The sequence below is a fragment of the Bombus terrestris genome, chromosome 15, assembly GCF_910591885.1.
Source record: "Bombus terrestris chromosome 15, iyBomTerr1.2, whole genome shotgun sequence".
In the NCBI taxonomy this organism is placed as follows: Eukaryota; Metazoa; Arthropoda; class Insecta; order Hymenoptera; family Apidae; genus Bombus; species Bombus terrestris.
In genome coordinates, this window is record NC_063283.1 from 8,127,454 (window position 1) to 8,149,710 (window position 22,257).

Genomic DNA, 22,257 nt, shown 5'->3' on the forward strand with positions numbered 1-22,257 from the left:
GACGAGCCGTTAAAAACCCTCTTCACCGTTGATCGTCGCCAGGCCAACTAATGAAACCCGTCGATCACGTTCGGTGACACGTGCATGAAGGTCACGACCACCTTTTCCATCGAGCCACACAGATAGTTGTCTTTCTCTGTTGCCTCACAGCGAGGCACCAGGACGCTCGTGGACGAGAGAGCAGCGCCTGTGTGTTCGCAGATAAGGCAGAAACACTGGAATTGTATATATCGATCCTCGGTTTCGATAAGATACGAGAACCCTACAGCCTTGGGCTCGGGTTCACGAGCTGCTGCTCACGGGAACAATTTTGGCCGGGACGAAGGAGTGCGACAGCAAGGAATAAAAGGGATAGAAATAGAGAGAGAGAGAGAGGAGAGATGGTTTTGTTCCCTTCTCTTTACGGCATCGATCGTTCGGAACCGTCCTTTGCCCAGGAAGAGTAGGAACCTGGTAATGAAGGAAACCGTTCCTTCCTCGCCTCTACTAACGCGGATCAAAAGTTTCACCGATGCATGAACCACGCTCGTCGCTCGTGTTTCTCGACGAATAGCTACAGTTGCTCACGAAAGTATCCGAACACGTACAGAAACTTCCAGGAATGTATGTTACGTGTCTTATATGAGAGATTTTAAAATTTTATTAGTAGAGTATAACGAGAAGCGACTGTTTGATTATATTATTGATTATATTAGTCAAATTTGAAATGAAGTTTGATATACTAGATATTATTACTAACATTGTAACAAAATCTAATTATCGTGATTGTATCGATCAAATTTGAAATTTGAAATTTGAAATTTCGTCTCCAATTTAACCAATATAGCCACCACGGTGATTGAGTGCCATTAGAGTCTAACGATACGTTATAACGATATTTGAAATTTGTTTTTAGATTCGACCAGTACGTAATTTCGAAATGTTTTACTCAATAAAATTTCTTTATATGCACAAAAGTTCTCTATGACGAGTCATCTTTTTACACCTTTTACCATAAATGAATTACGAACATTCAAACTGTAAAATTTCCTCTTTATTTCACCTTCTCTCACAGCCTCTTGTCTGGTGAATATTATTCCATGGTGTAGAAAAGAACAAGAAAAGAGACCCCTACTTTTGCACGAAGAATAGGACAGTTTTCCATTTTAATTTCTTCGCGGAAGAAATCTCGTTTTCGAAAACTTATTTCACAATTTCGTCGTCTTTCCGTTTCAGGGACGCCGGGACCTGCATACAGCGGGAAAGTATTGCGTTCACGTTTCTTCCTTCTCAACACGTGTAGCCGAAACTTTCAGACGTCATTGTATCTTTTCCATCTTCCCTCATCCCTATTCCCTGCTTGTCTCCCGCCACCCTTTTGTCGCTTCGTCTTTCTGTCATCTATCCATCCACCAACCCCGAACCGAATTCATCTCGCGGATTCATCTCGCAAACTTTCAACCTTCGTCACCCGACCCCTTCCTCGAATCGCGAAATTTTCTTTCCCTGCGACACCTGCAACTATTTTTCTACCGAGGAACTTTCGCAGGCCGAGAGATTCAAATCTCGAGAATCCTCGCGCTTATTACTGATTCCTCGCGTCTTATAGGGAACGATAGGGAAATTCCGAGTTAGCTACGATTTATCAGGGGTTTACGTAGTGAGCAATGAAATTGTGAACGACTTCAAGAGACCCAGCATCTTATCGTTGGGATTGACTCGACTATACGAATTAATACGAGAAATCATGTTTAGAAGAATCATCGACTTCTCGAGGGTAATTTATGTAGTATCTAAATGGGTCTTCAGAGGAAAGGACAAGTAATGATGTTTTGATTTAATAAATGATATTCAAAACAACGAAATGATTATAATGCTGTCGTATGTCTTATTCTCATACTCGGCTTTCGACTTCCCGATTCACACTCTCCGGCTTCTACACTCGCTCGCTCTCGCTTCTCAACTCACACTGCACGCCTTTTGCATTCTCCGGCTTCTCAACTAACACTGCCTTTAGCGTCTCTTTGTCTTTTCCCGTCCTATCGGACACGTGCCCCGAAAACGCCCATGACTAGGGTCACGCAGGCCTTTTCCACGAAACTATTCACTTGAAAGGACCGATGACACATTGATGTACCCGACGATGCCGCGGCTCTCGCGACATTGTTTATGGTTCGGCCGATATCTTAGGCCTTTTGCCCACGATACTACATTTATACAGATTGTCCTTTTTGTTACGATAAATTCAGGCCTATTGACGTGAGAAAATATTGAGTAATAAAATTTAGAAGAAGTCAGTAGTTAACTGACAGAAAAGTCTAATACTAACTTTGAAAATATGTTGAATTTATAGTTAGGATAGCTTAAAGGCACCAACCGGCTAGTCGTTGAACGCAAGAGGTTATGCCTTTTAGACGGAATTCTTTCTCTTCTGCGGAATGGAACAAAACGAAAAAGTTGGTTCAATTTAATCGTAACAAGGCTCTGGTCGGGAACTCGATTTAGCCGGAAGCGGAGTCGTTTAGGAAGAATGCGGGACAAGTAAAGAAACGGAGGATCGACTTACATCGTTGCTATAAAATACATTTCATCCACGGCGGGCTCGCTATAGCGTCTACTACAGCAAAGATCAAAGGTCAAATCGATTTGACGAATTTGTGACGTAAACGAAGCGAAGGGCTGCTGACGCACGCTCCCAGCATCGGAGGTTGCAGTTTTTTGAAATTGCACATACGTACATTAAACCAGCGCCACTTCGCTCGAGCAGCCCAAGCTTCGAAACACCAAAGAACTAATCACTCAACAACTTTCCCCCACTACTACCAATCGCAATACTATCGACCGACCTAAATCGAATAACCCAATCCAACCTCTAAAAGAAAATCCACTTTTTCCATCTCGTGACACGAAAGACGAATTCGTCTCGCGACTCCTGACACGCTTAACGCGCATCACAAAAGACACCGTAATCCATTCGGGAGCTTCAAGCTTGCCATTACCTAAATTTCCAGGAAAATCGAGGCTTGGCCAGTGAGCCGAGATGAGACTCGATTGTCTGGTCCAAGGTGCGCGGATTGGACGACTTTCTCCGATAGTTCGAACAGTACCGGTACCAGGAAATCGCCCCAGGAGTGGAAAGGAAACCACCGAGCGGATACCATTGGAGGAGCAGGAGGTGACGAGACCGAAATCGGCGACGGTGGAACCATGAAGCTGGCGCGTGACTCTTGAACCGTGCGTAAAAGCTACGAGATAAGGTTAGTTCTGCTGGTTCACGATTCAACACCTCTATCGGAAAATATTCTTAGCACGTAACAGCTGAAGACCGTAGTTGGCCAGTTTATGGCTGTTTCGCGCCCCGGGAAACCTCGCAAGCTTTTCATTTGCTCGCTGACGTCCGGGGGACCGCTGTATCGTCGAGTGACTCGAGAATTGGGCGCCTTATTGATTTTGTTATTGAGATTGGCGAGACAGGCGAATATTTTGTTACGTGTATTTTTGATACATTTATTATATGTGTTTATATGGTGCAGATTTGTTTCAGCGTGGAATCGCGTTTCTGTTATTGAGAAAGTAGGAATAATTAAAACGATTAAGATGCAATTCAAACGTAAATATTCAAGTAGTCTTTACACAAGCTCAACTTGACAAAAAATCGATTCATTGATTTTATTTTTAAAGATTAATTTTACATTTTACATTTTCATTCTGCATTTTATACGGCGCACAGTTGTTAGGAATTATCGTAGTTCACGGAGTTAAGCTTGTCACGTGATTTTTGAGGATTTATACTTTGTGGAATTTACTGAAAGAGGAAGTTATCGGTTTTAATGTTTAAAAAGATTCGCGGGGATTGAAATTTTTGTTACAAAAAGAAGATTAAGCGAATTGATACGGCGACATCAGATATTTTATATTTATGTTACTATCGAAAACAAATCTCATTATTGCCTTTATTTACTGGATATTTTCTGGCCATATATATATATATATATATATATATATATATATATATATATATATATTTCGCATTTTATATAATATGAATTTGTTTCAAAAATAAACACTCGAATATTCTATTTACACGGATTGAATTAAAAAAAAATTACTACAACTATCGTAGGATCTGTTGCAGTTCCAAACAAAATTTTATTCGACACGCGTGACAAAGTCGAGTATGGAATGTTATTCGCTAACGGAATATCGCGCGATCCTCCGTCTCACTAGCGCATATCGTTTTCATTTCGCGACAGGCGGAAAGCGGCACGGCGTCGGCCGGTTGGAAAGCTGCAATTTCGTCGCAGCGCCTCAAGAAAAAGAGACGAGAGAGGAAAACGAACAAGATACGAGTCTGAGCCGCGCTTATGGCACGTCTGCGGCGAGCCAAGATTGCGTTTTCCGGCTGTGAAAATTTTCAGAAACCCACAACAAAACCCCGACACCCTGTGAAAGAGGATCAGCTTGCGAGGTTTAGCTAATATTAAATTATAATTTACCACTGCGACCAGATATATTAACTATTATTTCGTAACGTCGATTTTATCCTATTTGCATATTACACGGTATTAATTACTGTTGCAAATATGGTAGTTGTGGTAGCATGCAATCGTACTAACCGATATGTATTATTTTGCTCTACGAATACCAGCATTGCAAGTTTGCTCGATAAATGTACAACTTCGGGGCCATTCATTTTGCGCTGAGTTCCTAACTCCTGTCTTTTGGCTTTTTGTAGGCGGTTAGTATAGGTCGCGTAGGTGATGTGTCAAGATTAATATCGCAGGATTTTAGACCAACATATGGCAAACGTGTTTTCTGCCATCTCGTTTAAAGGCCAACTTTTCTAGAGCTATCCAATTTTAGTCGTTGAAATGGTCTTGGTGGATTAAGAGTACGTCGGAACACGGTGGAGTAATCTCGCGTTACTTCAGGACCGATTCCCTGCAAATTTAACTCTTAACTCTCGTCTTAGAGACGTGTACAGCGTATAATAAAGTTTTTAGTACTATATTAGTACTATACTTAGTATATTTAATGTTAATAGTGTAGATATACGTATAATCAGGAAAATCAAAAAAGAAAGTAGACAAAATATTACGAAGTTGTAAATATTAAGCTTGATAGCAGAGATAACTTAGGAGACATCGTTCTAGGACAAAATTATCCAGAGTTTCCGATATCTTTCACTGTTCTTAATTCACGAGATATAAAATTCCGCATTGTTTCATCCTCTAAATTCGTCTTATAGCACAAACGAAAAATGGCTTTCTGTTACAAATCACCTACCAGCCACATTTGCGCACAAATTTTCATAACTTTCGAATCTCCAAGTTCTCTAACTTGTCAGTTTGTCGAGTATAAGGGTTACACCATTTCGCTCTCAATGTCTCATATATTCTTGAAATTTTGATAGAGGCAGGGTAGTAATTTCAACTTTCCTCCAGATTTTGGACTTTTCCTCACTCACTCGAAAGATTCTCAAACTGTTGAGAAAGACTAGTCGGTGAATGGAGCGCTGTACATCTTTTTACGAGCGACAGCAGCGAGAAACATGGCGCCAATTAAGGGAGACAAAAATTTATTCTTCCGCCGGGCGAGCTCCTTAATGAGTTCCTTTCGAAGGAAGGGCGAATAAGGCCGATTCGAGCCGCTTTAATCGCGGTCGAATTACCGTTATCCCGCGGTTCTCGTTGTTAATCGTAGTTTCATGCGACGGTATTTCGCGCCGCTTAACGCGGTTATAATTCGTCGGGTTGAAATTAGTCCGTGGAGCGCGAGCCGTAGAAATTCGCGGGCGATTTGTCTGCGTTAACGCGGCCAAGCGTCCTATCTCGATTTATCCTCGTGTCCGATGGAATTTTGCGGACCATCTCGTTTAGTCGCGAGCCCCGTTCTTTTTCTGCCCGCGAATCACCGAATTATTTTCGATCCGACCTCTCTACGTCACCCCGTATTTCCAGTCCTTTTCGTTTTTCCTCTAACTAGAGAGCGGCACTGTGAAATATTCCTGTATCAAGATGAGCGAGACAGGGCTTTATTCCTTCATTTGAATAAGGTGCGTGTAAACGAGGCAAGCTATATTTTTACGTGTATATTCCTTAAGGACGCTGTTCTTCGTTGTAGTTGTTACAGACGGAGGAAAATCTGCGCGACGATAAAGAGGAATATTGCTTCATCTCGACACAAGTACGTAAACCGAGATTCTCGAGCACGCTGTATTTTTCTTCCATGTTCTTAATCTCCTATCGGAGTAATAAATAATTTTCACGAATCTCTGGATAATTTCCTTGTAAGAATCGAGTAAAAATGTAATCGCGACTGTAATGCAAGGAAAGCGTTAACCAGAATTTCCATCGATAGACGTCGCTTTACTTCCATTAAATATTCAAATAGAGGGAATCGAAGAGAAGCTTGTCCTATTATGCGCAACGATATCGAATATAGAAGTTTTTTTCCAGTCTAAAGTTCCAAACAAGGTAACAACTCTTAAAAGTTTTAAGCTTCTAACGAGTTTATCTCGTTTTCAAATCATCGTTCGCGCGTATCAATTTTGACCGATTTCACTCGCTTACAATGTCTGTTCGGAACACGTCTGTTATACGAACAGTTATTACATTATAGAATCTACAGAATATTATACGCAACATGCTGCTCCAATCGATCGACCGAAATAAACCATCGACCTGGGGCGATCATTACACGGGGGCCAACTTGTCGAAATAATTTCCATTCAAATCAATGAATAATTGACGAGAAGCTTCGAAATGGCACGACGAGACAGAGTACAGCTCGGTCGCGACATATTTTCCTCGACGAAACACCGCCCGCGGCAAATGTTACACGGTGACGAAGGTTTGAAGAGAAGGGGTACAGATAGCCAAAAGATTGCTCGACATACCGGGTCAAAGATTTCAATAGCTCGGCCAGAATTCCTTATCTCTCCCTGTGTATACTTCTTGTTTTCTTTCTTTCGATATGCTCTCCATACTTTTGCTAAGTATTTCGATAAAGATTCCCGAAGAAAATACTATGCCTAGGTTCCCCATGGAGAACATACCTCTGCTGGAACTTGGATAAAAGCACGAAACAAAGGAGACGTTTTCGAGGAAGAACGAGAAGAGCCAAGAGAACGATATTCTTCGAGAGGGATCTAGAGATTCGCCCAAGTGCCGCCTCGTTCCGCGATCAAATGGTGCGTCGCGATCATTCGTCTTCGATGTAACAGGCTGTCACTGGAAATTCAGCGTGCTGCACGGGATCGATAGAACACCCACACGTGTATCTTCATCTTCGCGAAGTGCTCTTTGAATTAAAATTTTCTTATTTATTGCTCGAAAACGTAATGAATGATAAAAGGTTAGACAATGTGGGAGTGACGTTACGATAAGCCAAGTTATTAGTTTATTCAATCATTCGACAGTGAAATTGATTTAGTATAGAGAATATATGCTTTCAGTTCTTTCTAGAGAAAATATTAATAATTTTAATAATTTTAATTAATATTAATAATTAAACGAAGATATTTGAGATATGAAATTTGTAGTAATATATTTCACGGTTTGTCTCAGTTTCTTTCAGACTACCCTTTTCAGACTAAGTAATTAATGCTAGAACTACTGACCTTTAATATGTACAGAAATATATTAGAAACATATTAGAAATTAGTAAATTAGAAACATAAGTAAAATACGCAAGCGTTTCTGTTCCGGTAAAAGTAAACATTTATATGACCAAGAATGCACGTGCGTGCTTTTTGTCGCTACAAAAATAAAATACCCGATATCGTCACTTCGTAGCTTTAATATTAATTTGTTTAATTTGGTAGAAATATCAATTTCTACCGTATGTTCCCAGATATACAACACGTAAACAGTTGCATATAAAATAATAGAACGAAAGTAAATATCTCCATGTAATTACATTTCTATCTAAATAAAAGTCAACATTAATTTCACTGAAAGCACCCGTACGTTTTCAGTAATTAAAAACAAAAACAAAAAAAAAAAATGCGTGCACATACGCATGGAAATCCTAAAAAAAGCAATATTTCGGTGGGTTTCGTGTAAATAAGAAATATACATCGCAATGCCTATACTGTTTAAAGATCCCGTTTCCATGAACCTCTATCTACGTGTTTCTAAACAAAGAACCATTTTTTTTAGGGAACCTATAACGTTACGGTCTACTGGAAATTCAGTGTTTGAACAAGCCTCTCATTTTAGGTTGAAACTAAACTGAAAGGAGAACGTTTACAAACAGAAATTTACACGGAAGTCCGTTTTCGACGGAGCCCGCAGAATTTTAGCGAAACGTTTCCAATGTTCGTTAACGTGGATGCGGAGACGGACGTTTCGCGCGATTTCGTTTCAGTTTCGTTTCTCGTAACCGTTTCAAGACTCGCGTTGAGCTCGCCCCTCGAGACGAGACTACCGGTTTGTACGAAGATGCAACGAATTTCGTCGGGTAAATAAATGCAGAATGAACGACCCGGTGGGGCTAATGAGGAAAGTTGCGAGAGCCGACAGGTATCTAAGAATATTTCGAGGAAATTAAACTCTCCGGAGTTCCTTCGCGCCAACCCTTCCAAGGACCGACTTTAATTCTAATAAGTACATCGAAGAACCAATTAGTAGCGGAATAATTAATTAAGACGATGCTCTTCGCTAATAACTGTATCAAGTTCAATACTTATCAACTCGAATCAAATCCAATACCCGACGTTTCTGTTTCACAAGGTTCGAATACTACTCGTAAGGTATTATGGTTTATTCATATTACTCGCCTGGTATTCGATCTTCAGAGACTCGTTTTGAACTTTAGAACAAGTACTTCCAACTTTTGAAAATCTACTTACAGCTACTTGGATATTTTATCGAATCGTATTCCCTTATAGATAGCAATCGAATTACGAAAGTCGGAAAGATATTACCATTTCATAGGATTCTAACAAGTTTAGAGGAATTATTATATGGAATCGTAGACGATAAACGCATTCAATAATGACGACGAAGGAGTTCTATAAATTTCATTTCGACGATTGCGCTTATAACGGTTTGAGAACTGCGTTAACTGTCTGTCTCAGTGCGCTGCTAAAAGGCGGAAAACGCTTGAATATTTAAAATCGATCGGCTACCTGTGTATATATTAATGCTGAACCGATCGTTGTTGATTAGCAGTCAATCGGTAGGTATCGAAGCGATTATCGCGGGAACCGATGACGCGTTTATCATTATTGTTGACTGTTATATGCGTTATAATATATAAATAATTGTCTCTGCTAATCAGACTAATTGCTGTGAACGTTCGTTACGAAACAACGACCGAGGGAAATGCTTCGCGACTCTCGTAAGCACCTCTATAAGCAACAAAACGATCCTACTAAAATTCCTTTGTCAGAGAATTTATATATCCGACTTTATTCCACGAAATAGTGCTCTACTTTTGGTTTAATATCTTGAAAAAAGACTGCAGATTTAAAAGATGCTGCTACAAAAATGACAGTGGCTTCTTCGTCTAAAATTCCGAAGAAAAACGTAAAGTAACTCGGAATATTCGTTCACCAAGTTCTGAAATACCAGCGAAAAGGGGTCGGGGCAAACGATACCTCTGGCCGTGTTTCATTCCAAGGTGGTTCGGTCGAGTCAAAAGTCTCCGGGTCGAAAATCGGTTGAGAACAAGCAGCACTTGGCGCGGACCGATGCAAATGAGATGTCGAAATAGGGAAAAAGCGAGTTGAGAAGAGAAACGAGCAAACGAGGAGTGCAAGCTTATAAGTTATTCCAGCGAAGCGAGACGCGCTCTTGTGGAATCGTGATGCCGCGAACGACGTCGTCATCCTCGTCGTCGTCGTTGTCGCGGTCGCTTTTCACCCTTTCGGTGAAGGAGATCGCGCGTCGCGTCACTCCACGCAAGATATTTGGCGGTGAAAATCGCTCGTCGTGAGATTTTCAGCCGGCAACTGAGTCGTCGCAGCCACTGCGCGATATGAAGGGGGGTTACTAAAGCCAAAAGGGGGGGGGAGGGACTAAAAGCGTATAAATTATGGAAATCCGCGTCAGACCAGGAATTCGATATGAAGATCGGGAATTCATGGAACGAAACGCGTCTCGATAATGTTCACGAGTAATTTCTCGTTCCGGGAACGAGCCTCGTTTTTCCTCGTTCAACTTCGTCCTCGTCGAGATGATCGCCGAGTAGGAGATGATTCGGGCGCGCGGAATTGCATTTAGAGTGCTTGCTCTTGGTCGATTCTTTCACAGCAGGAAAAACTTTCTCTTTATAGTGCATTGAGATCGACGATGTTTCGTTTATAAATAAAGAGGGAAAAGTTACTTTTTGCAAACCGAATATACAGCAGACTGATTCTATGTGACGATATAAACTGGAAATATAAAATGCAATTTCTTCGTACGGGGCTTCGTTACCGGGGAACTATATTTTAAATATTTATCGAACATGTTTGTGTATTCATTATGTTTGGAGTTAAAGAATTTTCGCTGTGAATTAGTATTTTCGTTTATGTTTATTGTATCGGGTAAATCAAAACGCGCGATGAAACAAAATATTCATGATAAATCTGGTGATAACAGAGATCGTTGAAGATGCTGTTTATTCTGTTGAAATATACAATTCTGCTGCTCGTATCAAGGAAAATTGCCAGCGTGTTCTGGTGATTTATTTCATTGGACGCTAGAGCGGACTGTTTTAAATATCAGAATTAATTTTATTTGACTCTGTGACTAAAAATCAAAGTATATTAGTTCGGACGCAAAATATTTAAAGGCAATTTTCTCAAAAATAAAGGCCAGTATCAAAACATTTTATTCCACATTTTTAACATATTTCTCACATAAAATTATTTCTTTCTCTAGCTGTTACAAGACACTTTGCATTTAAAAATGACACAGGTAACGATATTGCTCCTGGCACTCTGCAACAGTACAACATGGAATTCTCCTACGCTCTCTAATCTTGTCTTGTACCATTGAAACTCCGGATTATGCTACTCTACATCACACTCCATACATATGTATAAGATGAAAGATACACATATCCTCTCCATTTGATCCAAAGAAATCCTCCCTTACGAAAATTTAAATAAACTTCCTACCATTTTCAGTAACATTTCCCTCTCATCGTCCATCAAATCGTTTGATATTCATTCTCAAGCTCTTCAACTCTTATCTACATATCAAATTCCAAACCGCGAGCACCATAAATGTTGATCCGCGGATCGTGCTCGAACGGAACCGGATGCCGCGCGTTTGACACGTTCTAATAAAGCGCACCACGTCGATAGACGATCCACGTACGAATTGAAACGTGCGTATTCGTGTGGAATTGCCGGCGAATCGTTTCGTTCCAATGGAGAATGCGATCCCCGACATCGTCATCCTCGGCCGGTTTCGCAATTCTTTCGTTTCTCACGATAGCTATCGTGCCGAATGAACCCTGACGCTGTAACAAAGACTGTTATTGTTATTGCCCATCTTGACGGTTTCACATTCCGTACGGTGTTAATCTAATGGCTTTATCCTCCTTTCTTTTATTTCTTTTACTGGTTTTCTAGGTAAGACGAATCGTGTCCCTTTGGTGGTTTATTGGATCCAACTTAAAATAGGGAATCATCGTGAATGTCTTGTCCGGACGAATAAAAATATGAGAATTTTCGTAGATAATTCTATGACGCTCGCTTTCGAAGACAAGAAGCTATTTTTGAATCGGTATTTTAATATTTAGACGCGAGATCGTTTTGGACGATACCCTAATATTACTTCACTGTGTATTTATTTATAAACTCTCTCGTATAACTCTCAAATTTCGACTATAGCTATTTCTATATCGTTGCATAATTATATATAGAATTAATTATTTATATTAATTATATATAGAAACTTGTATATTGTATATTTATCGTAATTACAGGCCCCAGAGGACTATAGAATTGACTTGGTTTACGAAAACAGCCTACTGTCGCTCATCCCCCCACATTACAATTATACCGCACCGTCTTGTCGGACCAACTTAAGATCAAGTTACCTGCTTTAGTCATCTTTAGTTGCTTCTAGCTATCTTGTATTTATACAGAAGTATTTATACAGAATTGTTGCGGTTCGCACGAAATTGCATTAACATTCTACGAAGCCTTTTACTGGATTCGAAAATAAATCGTGATGCAATTTTGATCGCACTCAACTCTACCGGTTTGATTATAAACCTTTTGCCCGCTCGACGATTGATTCTAATATTTCCACTGACTCACGGTTTATCTTTAGTTTGCCTGGTAATATTTTCGTCGCTTGTAAGCCGGCAGAATCAAGAACAAAGAAGGAAGCGGAGAAAAGATATGCTTCTAAATTTTGAAAACGTTTTCGCTTTCGATTCGCCGATCGGTATCGATCGTCCCGCCCCACGGGGATGCTTTGCTCATTCCTCCACTTATATTTAGCCGGCCGCTTTAATATTTCGCGCGGAACTTTCTCAATTTTCGTCCAGGCCGACGTATTTCCATCGCGGAAACTCGGCCCGCGTTTAATCAAGTCCCGGGCCCGCGAAAGATCGGGATCCATTTTAAAATGGGCGGTGACGAGTGGTGCGAGTACGACGGAAGGGTGAAAAGGAATTTCTGTCGTCGCTTTGTTCACCGTATCGATCCCCTTTTACCCGTCCTCAAGTAAACTAACGCCAGCCCGTAAAATTTCGTGGCTCGAAACGTCGCACAGTGCGCTATGTGAACGAGGATTCGGAACAAAGATCAGAAATGCATATAACGTGCAGTTTTCTTGAAACTCGATACCAGACAATCCGACGTGAGTGAAAGTCTGTCTAATATTTGTTAGTATTTTCTCTGTTCCCTGGCTTGCTTGAAATATCATGAATATTTATTTCTTTGCCTAACCGCGTTGTAACACAGTGACGTTTAAATAAATAACGCCGACGCTGTGAACAATCTTTCCATTTTCTCGTAAGTGCCATGTAGAAATTACTTGTACTCCCTTCCGTCTTGTCAGACATCGTGTTGATATTCAGTAAAGAGTAGAATCTTCTTGTAGCTTTTAAAATTTTCCTGGGATAAGCGTCGCCAGAAATCCATTTTTCAACCAAGTTGCGATAATTAATGGATTTCACAAAAAAAAAATAATAATAATAAAATAAAAAACATCCAGTGTAGCAGTTTGCAAGAGAAAAATTATATAGGAATATAATACAATACCTTCTTGATACTAGAATCAAAATTGCACGCTTTGAATTGTTTTCTTAAATTGCTCTTTAAAGAAAGAAAGACATTTTTTAATTGGACAATTAATATTATACACGTGTTTGCTCAAACTCGTTTAATGTGTAACAATGTTTAATGTTTAACAAAGAAGAATATAGAATGAATGAGCGAGCTAATGTTCATCTGAATAGATTTTGGCGTACAAACGATTTTTACAAATCTTCTATCGATTTTTTGGAGAATTATTGTGTACATTACTTACTTGCAGACTGATGTTATCATCGATAACAAGATCAAAATCGAACAACGATTATTTCGATTTTTCTCCATTATTTGTCGCACTATGTGTCGTCGTACGATTCGAATTGCAATAGAAAATGATTCACTTTGATCGGTGTTGCATCCCTCACGAGCAACTGTTTAACGTTTCTCTGGAGTTATAGTCGCACGTGCGTGCACGTGATTGGAATGGCTTGCAAATTGCATCGTGCTGACAGCAAGCGTTTCCTCGACGCGGATGGCTTCATTTACTCTTTCCCGGTCGTTGCACAGAGAATGCCTTCAAAGTAAACATTTGTGTCAGCTTTTTGCAAACTCTATATGTATATGAACATGATCGATCATTTCGACGCTGGAAACATTTACATAGATTTTTTAGAGGGTGGAAAATTTTGGAATGGAATCCATATAGGATATTGAAATTTTTTGGTCCGTGTATTTAAACAGGGGTATGATAGAAAAAAGGTTGGGACAGATATAGTCACGATCCAAATGTTTCAATCGAATTACATGTGTCGTTAACCTACGCTGTTCATTCTGAATTATTTTCTATAGAGAGTGATTCTAATAACTGGGACGTACTATAACTTTATCCTATAACTTTATAAGCAAAGTTCACGGAAAATGTATTCGTTTCGTTATTTTCTTTTCGTTGGAAGATTCTTATCTTTTTAATAGTCTATGTTCTTATTGTTTCCTCTGTGTCACACGAGTGTACGTATGCACGGTGATAGGCAAAAGATGGCAAGGACAGTCGAGAGACCTTGCTCGGAGGTTCGCCGTTTTGACGTTGAACTTCAAAGTTCGAGGTAGTTCGCGAAATCTTTGTCTACGCAGAAGCTTCCAGATTAAGACGTTTAAGAAGTTTACCCGCGTAATCAAAACGACTTCTCGACTGAGATTGCACTCTGTCTAACAACGCTCGAGAACCCTTGACGTTTAAGAAGCCTGCAAGTATCGACGAGTTAACCCTGTAGATACTTGTAGCAAAAATCAACGGCGATGTTGAAAAATACGGAACAGACTTTCTCGTTTTCTTCTGTTCTCCATCAACCGATCTATTTCCATTCTTTAGAATAATCTTCCATACTTTCGATACAATTATAAGTACTATTAATTCTATATATTAAAATCACGGAGAGCGGAGATGTACATATGTTTGGAAAAAATACACTAAACCTGTTTCTGTTAAGGAAAAAATTCGATTGAACAAATTTGTCCTAGCAGATGAAAGAATACTTCGTGCATCAAAGAGTTAATAGCATTCTAACATTTCAAAATTGTAACTTCTACGAGTGTTCGTGATCAAACGCTAACGCATCAAGACTCCCCTATGCCATTCCTGATCTCTGAACAAGGCCATTGAACGAGCGTCCCGACTGTCATTAGACGTCATTGCCTAACGTAGATAATGTCGAGGGACGATTAATTCGCGGCCACCCTCTTGGGAACTATTTCGGGGCCGGCTCTTGAAATTATTATAATTCAAAGGAAGGTAGTCCCGTGTGTATCAGCGCAGGAGATGCCGGTCTAAACGTTATAACGTAAATCCTGACGGTGGTCCCAGCCTGGCTTAGGCCATTCTCGATATGATAATTAGCATTAAACGTACACGACCCTGGCGAGTATTTGTCCTGGTTAACAACACGTTCGTTTAACGCCATTCTCCTCGTTTTCTCGGAATGGAAATTATTGTTCGCTGTCGACGAAAGAACGCGTTTCCCCTCCGCAGTTTCTACCCGAGAGCCCGTGGGCTATGCTTCTGTCGCGCCACGATAAATACTGTAGTCGCAAGAACCACGCGAACTTTGTGTAATTTCACTGGTCTCTCTGCAAAAATATCAGTTTGCTCGCCGCAAGTGAGAGAGGAAGTATCATACAATTGTCTTGGTAATTAACTGACACGAGGTGCTGGTAAATTCATCAGAAAATTGGGTCGTTGAAAAGCTTACTTCGAAAAGAGCCACATTTTGAGACGATGCAGGGTCTAGAAAGCGTTATCCGACTAGGTAAGAATGGCGTAAAGAGGAACGACAGAGAGAAATCACCCGGAGAATCCAAGTATCGCGATCATTTAAATCCTCAATTACTCAGCGGTCTACTAGAAAGAACAGTCTCAATTTTTCTGTCCGGCGCTGGAGGAAATTCTTCCTGAAAGCGAAGCTGCCTCGTTACTCAACATCTTAAGCCGCGGTCGCGAAATAAATAATAATCCGTACAAATAACGGTGTCCGCGTGATCGTGAAAACCGAGCGACTCGAATGGATGGAAGGAGTCGGCTCGAAGAAAATGCACGACTGCAGCCGGTAATTCCGCGTGGAGCTGGTCGTTCGCGCACCAAGAAAGCCGGGGAATTACGGCTTATCCGAGCCTCGTTGGAAGCTCGTTGAGCGAAAAAGAAAAAGATACGGCGCTTAGATGTGCAACCGCTGCACCGGAAAAGCAAGGGGATGCAGTGGCCACGAGGCAGGAAAAAACGGACCAAAGATGGTCCGACGGAACAAAGAGCTGCAACCAAGCCACCTGTAACGAGCCTCAAAGGGCAAACATCTTGCTTGGAAACTTTGCTTATACCACTTCGATTTTCGAACCATCAAAATTGTATATAAGCTTGAAGGAGCTTTGAGAAGTACCACGGCTAATAAACCACCGTGTTTTTACTTTATTCTTTGTTCGACTTTACTTATTTACGAATGAAAAGTTTCATTTTACCATGAAAAAATATGCTAACGAATAGAAAATACTGTAACGCGTAGCTCTAAAAACACTTAAAGGTAATTTCACTTTACGAAGTCAATATGCAAATAATAATCGTAACGAATAGTACGAATAAACACGATGAGCATTGTCTCTTTGACTAATTACCCTTTTTACCATATCAGCTCTTCAACGCTTCTTCAACACTTTTTATCGACCTTCTGTTTTATTTTTGTTGATTTTTACTTCTCCTATCTATTCTTTAGTTGTTTTGCGGTTGTTTTCGTTTCTTATTTGGTTTGCTACTTTGGGAGCGGAGAAGGTCCCTTTACGAGGACACAGTAAATACCCGGGCCGGAAATGGAGTCACGATGCGAAGGATCGCACCGTGTCTGCCTGCATTCACCTTTAATTATGTTTCGGATGCGAGTAATTACGGGACAATACCCTCAGCCGTAATTAAATTTCATTAATTCATGACCGGCGAAGCGTCTTCTTTCCGAGTTACGTTTATCTCGAAATTGTGTGAATATTCCGCGGGCGCAGATTTTTCACTTGAGAGTAACGGTGAAGAAGATGTCGTAGCTGTCCTCGGCAGGTTATTAACATTGCTTGACCTTAATCCTGTGAAACCAGTGGTTCTAATAATTTGGTTATGGATCACGTTACATTTGAGACTTCAATCTCCTTCTGCTCCAATGCCAATTTTTGTATAAAAAGTATACGAACATACATGTTTTATTTTCTTAAAATGTTTACAAAAATCCTTTATTAATAAAATGGATATAATCCGCAACTATCAATGTGACAAATATATTCTCTTACGATAAATTGAGAGATACATCCATTGTGGAAGAAATATAAAACATGCACAGATAAATAAACTAACACAATAACTAAATAAATGGACATTAATTATAAAAAGTAGTGGGAATTCTTTGTTTACAGAAATAATCATAAGCAATATTAATTATCTTCGACATATAGAAATGTCTGACGTTCGACGAAATATCCAAAAATACACATGATATACGTTTATGTCCGGTCAGATCCGAAAATATATACGCATTAATATGTCACGCGAAGCTATTCTTCGTTTGCGAGCTGTACAATGTGATTGTTCAAAAATATTTCTAAAAAGAATTTGCACCTGTCTAACAGATCTGCCGTCATCTGCGTGGAATTAATTAAAATTTACTGCAGTTATAGCCGAGTTAATTACTTGAAAGTTAATACTCTTTTCTGTTAAATAATTTATGAATTTGTTCATACATAGCATAAATTAAAAGCACGATCCATCTGTTCCTCTTTTCTGCATTTCCTCTTTTCTTTGTCCCTTCCCTTCACCCTTCCCCTTCTCCCTTTCGTCTGCTTCTCCAAAAAATCAGCAAAATGTAACATCAAATTTGCTACTCTATTAAAGTTCACACAAGGGAAGAAATTGTAACGGAGAAGAAAGATAACAAATTGAGCAACAGGAAAGCGGCATTTACCCGCGCAGGAAGAAGTCGCGCCTAGCAAAGTGGAAAATATAATTGCACCGTCACCGGTCGGACGATTAATAGCCCGAATGACGCGCTTTGCATGCAGCCTCCGCCGACACAGACGCCGCGCCGGTTCAATTGTTTTTCACGCGTGCACCCGATTACTGTCCTCCAGAGTAAAAGCGCGACGCGAACGTGTCGCCGATACCGCGACCCGGAAACTGAAATTCGAGGCCGCCGCGTTATTTACCCGCCCACGTATCGCTAGTGGAACAAACGTAAATTTTACGCGGCGCACGTTCGCAGTTTCGCGTCCCTTATACGTCATGTTTTCGCAATTTGCTCCTTATCCCCCTCGATACTCCCTGCTTCTTCATTTCCAGAGGTGATATTTCTTTGAGAACAAGTTATTTTAGAAAATTTATACTTCTAATATAATCGCTTTTTGCACATTGAACATTGAGGTTTTTCTACGAGCAGCCAAATTTTTTACACGACTAACATAATAAATTACAAAGTAGACCTTCACATCGATCATATGAATTAATATTAATTTTTCTTTCTTTTATCGTAGTTTCTCACATTTTCTATCCATTTATGGGCGATCGATTTAATCAACTCTACAACTTTCTCAACGTTACAGAATACACTGATATCAGTGTACAAAACATTAATAATCAGTCACGTATCGCAATCATATTTAAAAAGCGATGGTATTCGTATTATAAAATCTGTTGTAAATTATATAAAATAGAAACTACATGAATACTTATTGTTCTCATATTATATTTTTGTCCATCTTTTAACTTGCTTGTCTATTTTGCAAATTGTTTCAATGACTTATTCTCCCTTGTTTCTTAACATGATATCTAAAAATTCTATGCAGTTATAGATTGCAGCTTGTTTCCATGACAGATTCTTATTCTCGATAGTACGAAAGGGTATGCTGATCATCCGTAATGTAATTCGGAAAAGAAACGCGGAACTTTCGCCGTAAAGATCGTTCCGTGAAAAGTTTCAGTGCGGTCCCCATCAACCCCTGTCTCGTCTATGATGGTTACTCACCTCCATGTTTCCTTCCGGTCGATAGTCAGAAATTTCCTTTTAAACGTGTCGCGTCATAAAACATGCCCCCGGAAGTTAAGATCGTCTCCCTGTAAAGTCCGTCGAACTTCAAACTTCATCGGGCTTCAAAGATTCAATTAGATGCTTCGCGTGCGATATTTGACGGCAGAGCGATTTTTTTTTCTAAATAAAAATAATAATTCATAGTGGCAGATGGATCATCCTTGGAGTGGCATCTGATAACTGAATCATCATGTCCGAACAAATTCTAGTTATTCGATTTCGTTGCTGGAGATATTGTTTCATTGAATAAAAACTTGAGATATCGTTTTACTGAATAAAAGCCTGTCTGACATTTCTATGCTAACAGGAAAAAGGAACAAATCTAGAAATCCACGCACATTAGTGTTGCTTTACTCTCGAGAAATTATTCCAAAACTTTCTGGGAAGATTGAAGTTGAACCTAAATAAGACTGTCGTGACTGAAGCGGTTAAAAGCAGCGGGTGAAAGAAACCCGAGAAGAAAAGGGAAGACACGCCGTCGGTATCCACTGAATTCCACCCTTCGCTTTCTACGTTTCCTGTTCTCTCACGGTGGTTTCAAGTTTGCTTCTTTTATCAACCTAGCCAGCATCCGCTGACGTGATTTAGCCTTTTGATAGGCGGTCACCGGGTGTTGACAAAGGCGTCTATCTGCGCGTTTCTCACCGTCCGACTCGACCTCGATCTGACTACTGGCACTCGGCCGGCGGGGCGACTTAACGCGGGTGCGTATCGATTTAATTTGTGACCCAGGCCATGCCGATTGGCCGATTCGCCACCAGTTCCTGGCCAAGAGGTGCCGCAGGAAATAAACGACGGGGTATTTCGGTTTCTTCTGACTTCGCAATTTTCGAATGACGCAATACTACATTGACGTCAGTCGAGTCCGAAATTTGGACAACACGAGAGTTTGACAACACGAGTGGTTTATATAAAACTACGTATGTAGTACGTGGTTTTATTTGCAGCGGATGGTAAAATTGTTCGAAATTGATAGTTAGAATGTTCGATTAAACAAATTTTGAAACGTTCGCGTTCAGTTACTATTGGAACATATACATACATACATATGTATACGCATATACACACATGGATACGTACAATCACGTTTCCCAATAAAAGTGAAGATTAACTTAATACTACGAACGTTATAAATATTGATATAGTAAATAGTTGATTGTTTATACGTATAATTAATTAATGCAATTAATATCCACTTTGACTTTTACGAACTACGTTTAATTATATCTTAAGATAGATACGTGTATATAATTGAAAACTAAAAAATTAGTTGTATATGAAAAGGAAAATTGAAACACGTCGGTTTAGTAAGTTTGGTAGTTCTAATATTACAGTAGAATGATACGTTACTATCCAGACTAACGCACATCTCTATAAATCTGAAACAGATATCAAAGGAAGTTAAGTCGTTTTATCATCGCAATCGTTTCCTCGATTAGCATAACAAAAAGGGCCGGAGAATGGCCGTGGTGCGAGAAAAGTGTGGGGTACACGCGAAATCGCTTTATTCCTTGCAGATACTCGAATTGTGGGAGTATACTTTGGCGAACGGTGAAGCGATTTGTTATTCCTTTCGTGCAAGACACTGGGTGAATTATCGGTGCTGTTTCTACTAGTAGCAGCGTTATAGAACCTTCTTGGATGGGTATGAATAACGTTGAATAGTACGAGCTATTGAACATAAAAGATTACCATTCGTGGGTGATGATTATTTTGTCTTTTCTAAGCTTCCATTGATTATGCGTTTCTTACGTTTCCACTTAATATTCGAAGCTCTGTATCCATGAAAATTATTAATCTTGTTATAAGCATCGTTCCATCAATATCTTCATTCGCCACTCTCGTTCCGTCTTCGAAAACGAAACTACGTTTCTCGAAGATGATAAAGCATACGTAGAATTGCCGTAATATTGGTTTCTCGGGAACAATCGTGTTTGCACTTTGCACTTGCACTTTGCACTCGCACTTTGGAATTACACTTTACGCGAACGTTTCGTAGACACTGCGGTGTACTTCTTCACGGCAGACCTGGAACTGAGGGTTTCAGGCCCTAGTGTTTCCGTTTATACTGTTTCGCTTGGCTGATCAAACTGATGACTCAACTCGGAAGTTCTAACCGGATGCTCAACCTGGACACGATTGTTCCCTTAAAACCAATATCATGGCACTTCACCATCGTGCAATCGAGAATTGTTTTTCGACTAACGGAAAAAAGTAGGACGAATCCATGCGTTTATGAAGCAAATTTATATTCCAGAAGAAAAGCAAATGCTTACGTCAATATATAGAAGAGCTTTCCAAAGAAGAACGACTCTATACCTGTCGAACCCACAAAAAGGTAGGAAAATTTCTTTCGGTCGTTACTTTTCTACTACTTTATACAGCTCAATGACATTTGTATACTCGTAGTGGAAATCCACCAAAATAACATTAATACTGTTCCATCTAACAAATTTCCATTAAACAAGAACAAAAGCGGGCGAACAAGAGCAGAGAAAGGATTCACGATTTCTTAACACTCACTCTTGCTCGACGCCGTTCGTCCTGCTTGATCGGACAAAAGAGATCCTTCCTCGGCTTTGAATTCCAAACGTGAGCTGCCTCGCGAGCTAATTGATCGAAGAAAACTGAATCAAGACAAATAAGGTGGCCGATTAAATGAAGACAAACGGATCTGCTGGCCAGCAAATTGCCGGAGCAAGATGCATCCGCGAGACCAGGCGGCGCGCCGCTCTAAAGTGGCGCGATTAATGGAAGCTCGCTTACGGAGCCATTCGTTTCCACACCCGGAGTTTATTTGGAAGAAATTAATCGACCACGGATGAATCGTCCCTTCAATGTAATGGAAACGCGTTTGTTGACCTACGAAAGAAGCTTTATTGAAATTGAGAATTTTAGGTTATGGTTATGCAACGCGAGTGAGACAAAGTGGTCCAGGAACTACAGGCGCCGCCGTATTTCGCGCGATTTAATGTTTCATATTACTCTTGTCCATGAACGCATCGGCTAACTTCTTTGTCAAATTGAGATTCGATGCAAGAGAATGACGTAACTTCGTTCAGATTTCTTGAAATAGTAATAACGATGTGAGCTTTGATAGTTGTACGGTGGAGAGCATATGTACAGGCTCACGAAAATATACCACGCGCTTATAGACAGCTTTTGTGAATATATTATGCCAAAATTGCAAAATGACATCGTCATTCGTGTCTTTGTCATTGATCATCGTTCCTCGGACAATTCACAGCAACAGATCGAGTGTCAACAGGAAAATTAATGGAATGAAGCTATTTTTCAGATAAAAGGGGAAAGACAAATGTTTGTCGAGGAAAACGAGAACTTTTATTTCGTACTTAGACTCGTCGGAACGGGTTTGTGTTAAACTGTGGCGGACAAAAGAATCCTTAATGAGACAGGAGCAACAGCGACGCTATTGCATATTCCGGAAGATTCTTATTAAACCGGATAACA

At 40.1% G+C, this 22,257-nt stretch overlaps 1 protein-coding gene and 1 long non-coding RNA gene across 2 annotated transcripts in view; one reads left to right on the plus strand and one right to left on the minus strand.

Annotated features, from left to right (window-relative positions):
- LOC125386401 overlaps positions 1-7,939 on the plus strand; it is a 66,051-nt gene extending 58,112 nt beyond the window's left edge. The window contains exons 3-4 of the long non-coding RNA XR_007226515.1: positions 2,991-3,236; positions 7,017-7,939. This is a non-coding gene — a long non-coding RNA (uncharacterized LOC125386401). The remainder of the gene's footprint in view (positions 1-2,990; positions 3,237-7,016) is intronic.
- Positions 1-22,257, minus strand: part of LOC100647201 (alpha-2B adrenergic receptor) — a 127,368-nt gene that overhangs the window by 88,117 nt on the left and 16,994 nt on the right. The gene's annotated exons all lie outside the window — the stretch shown is intronic.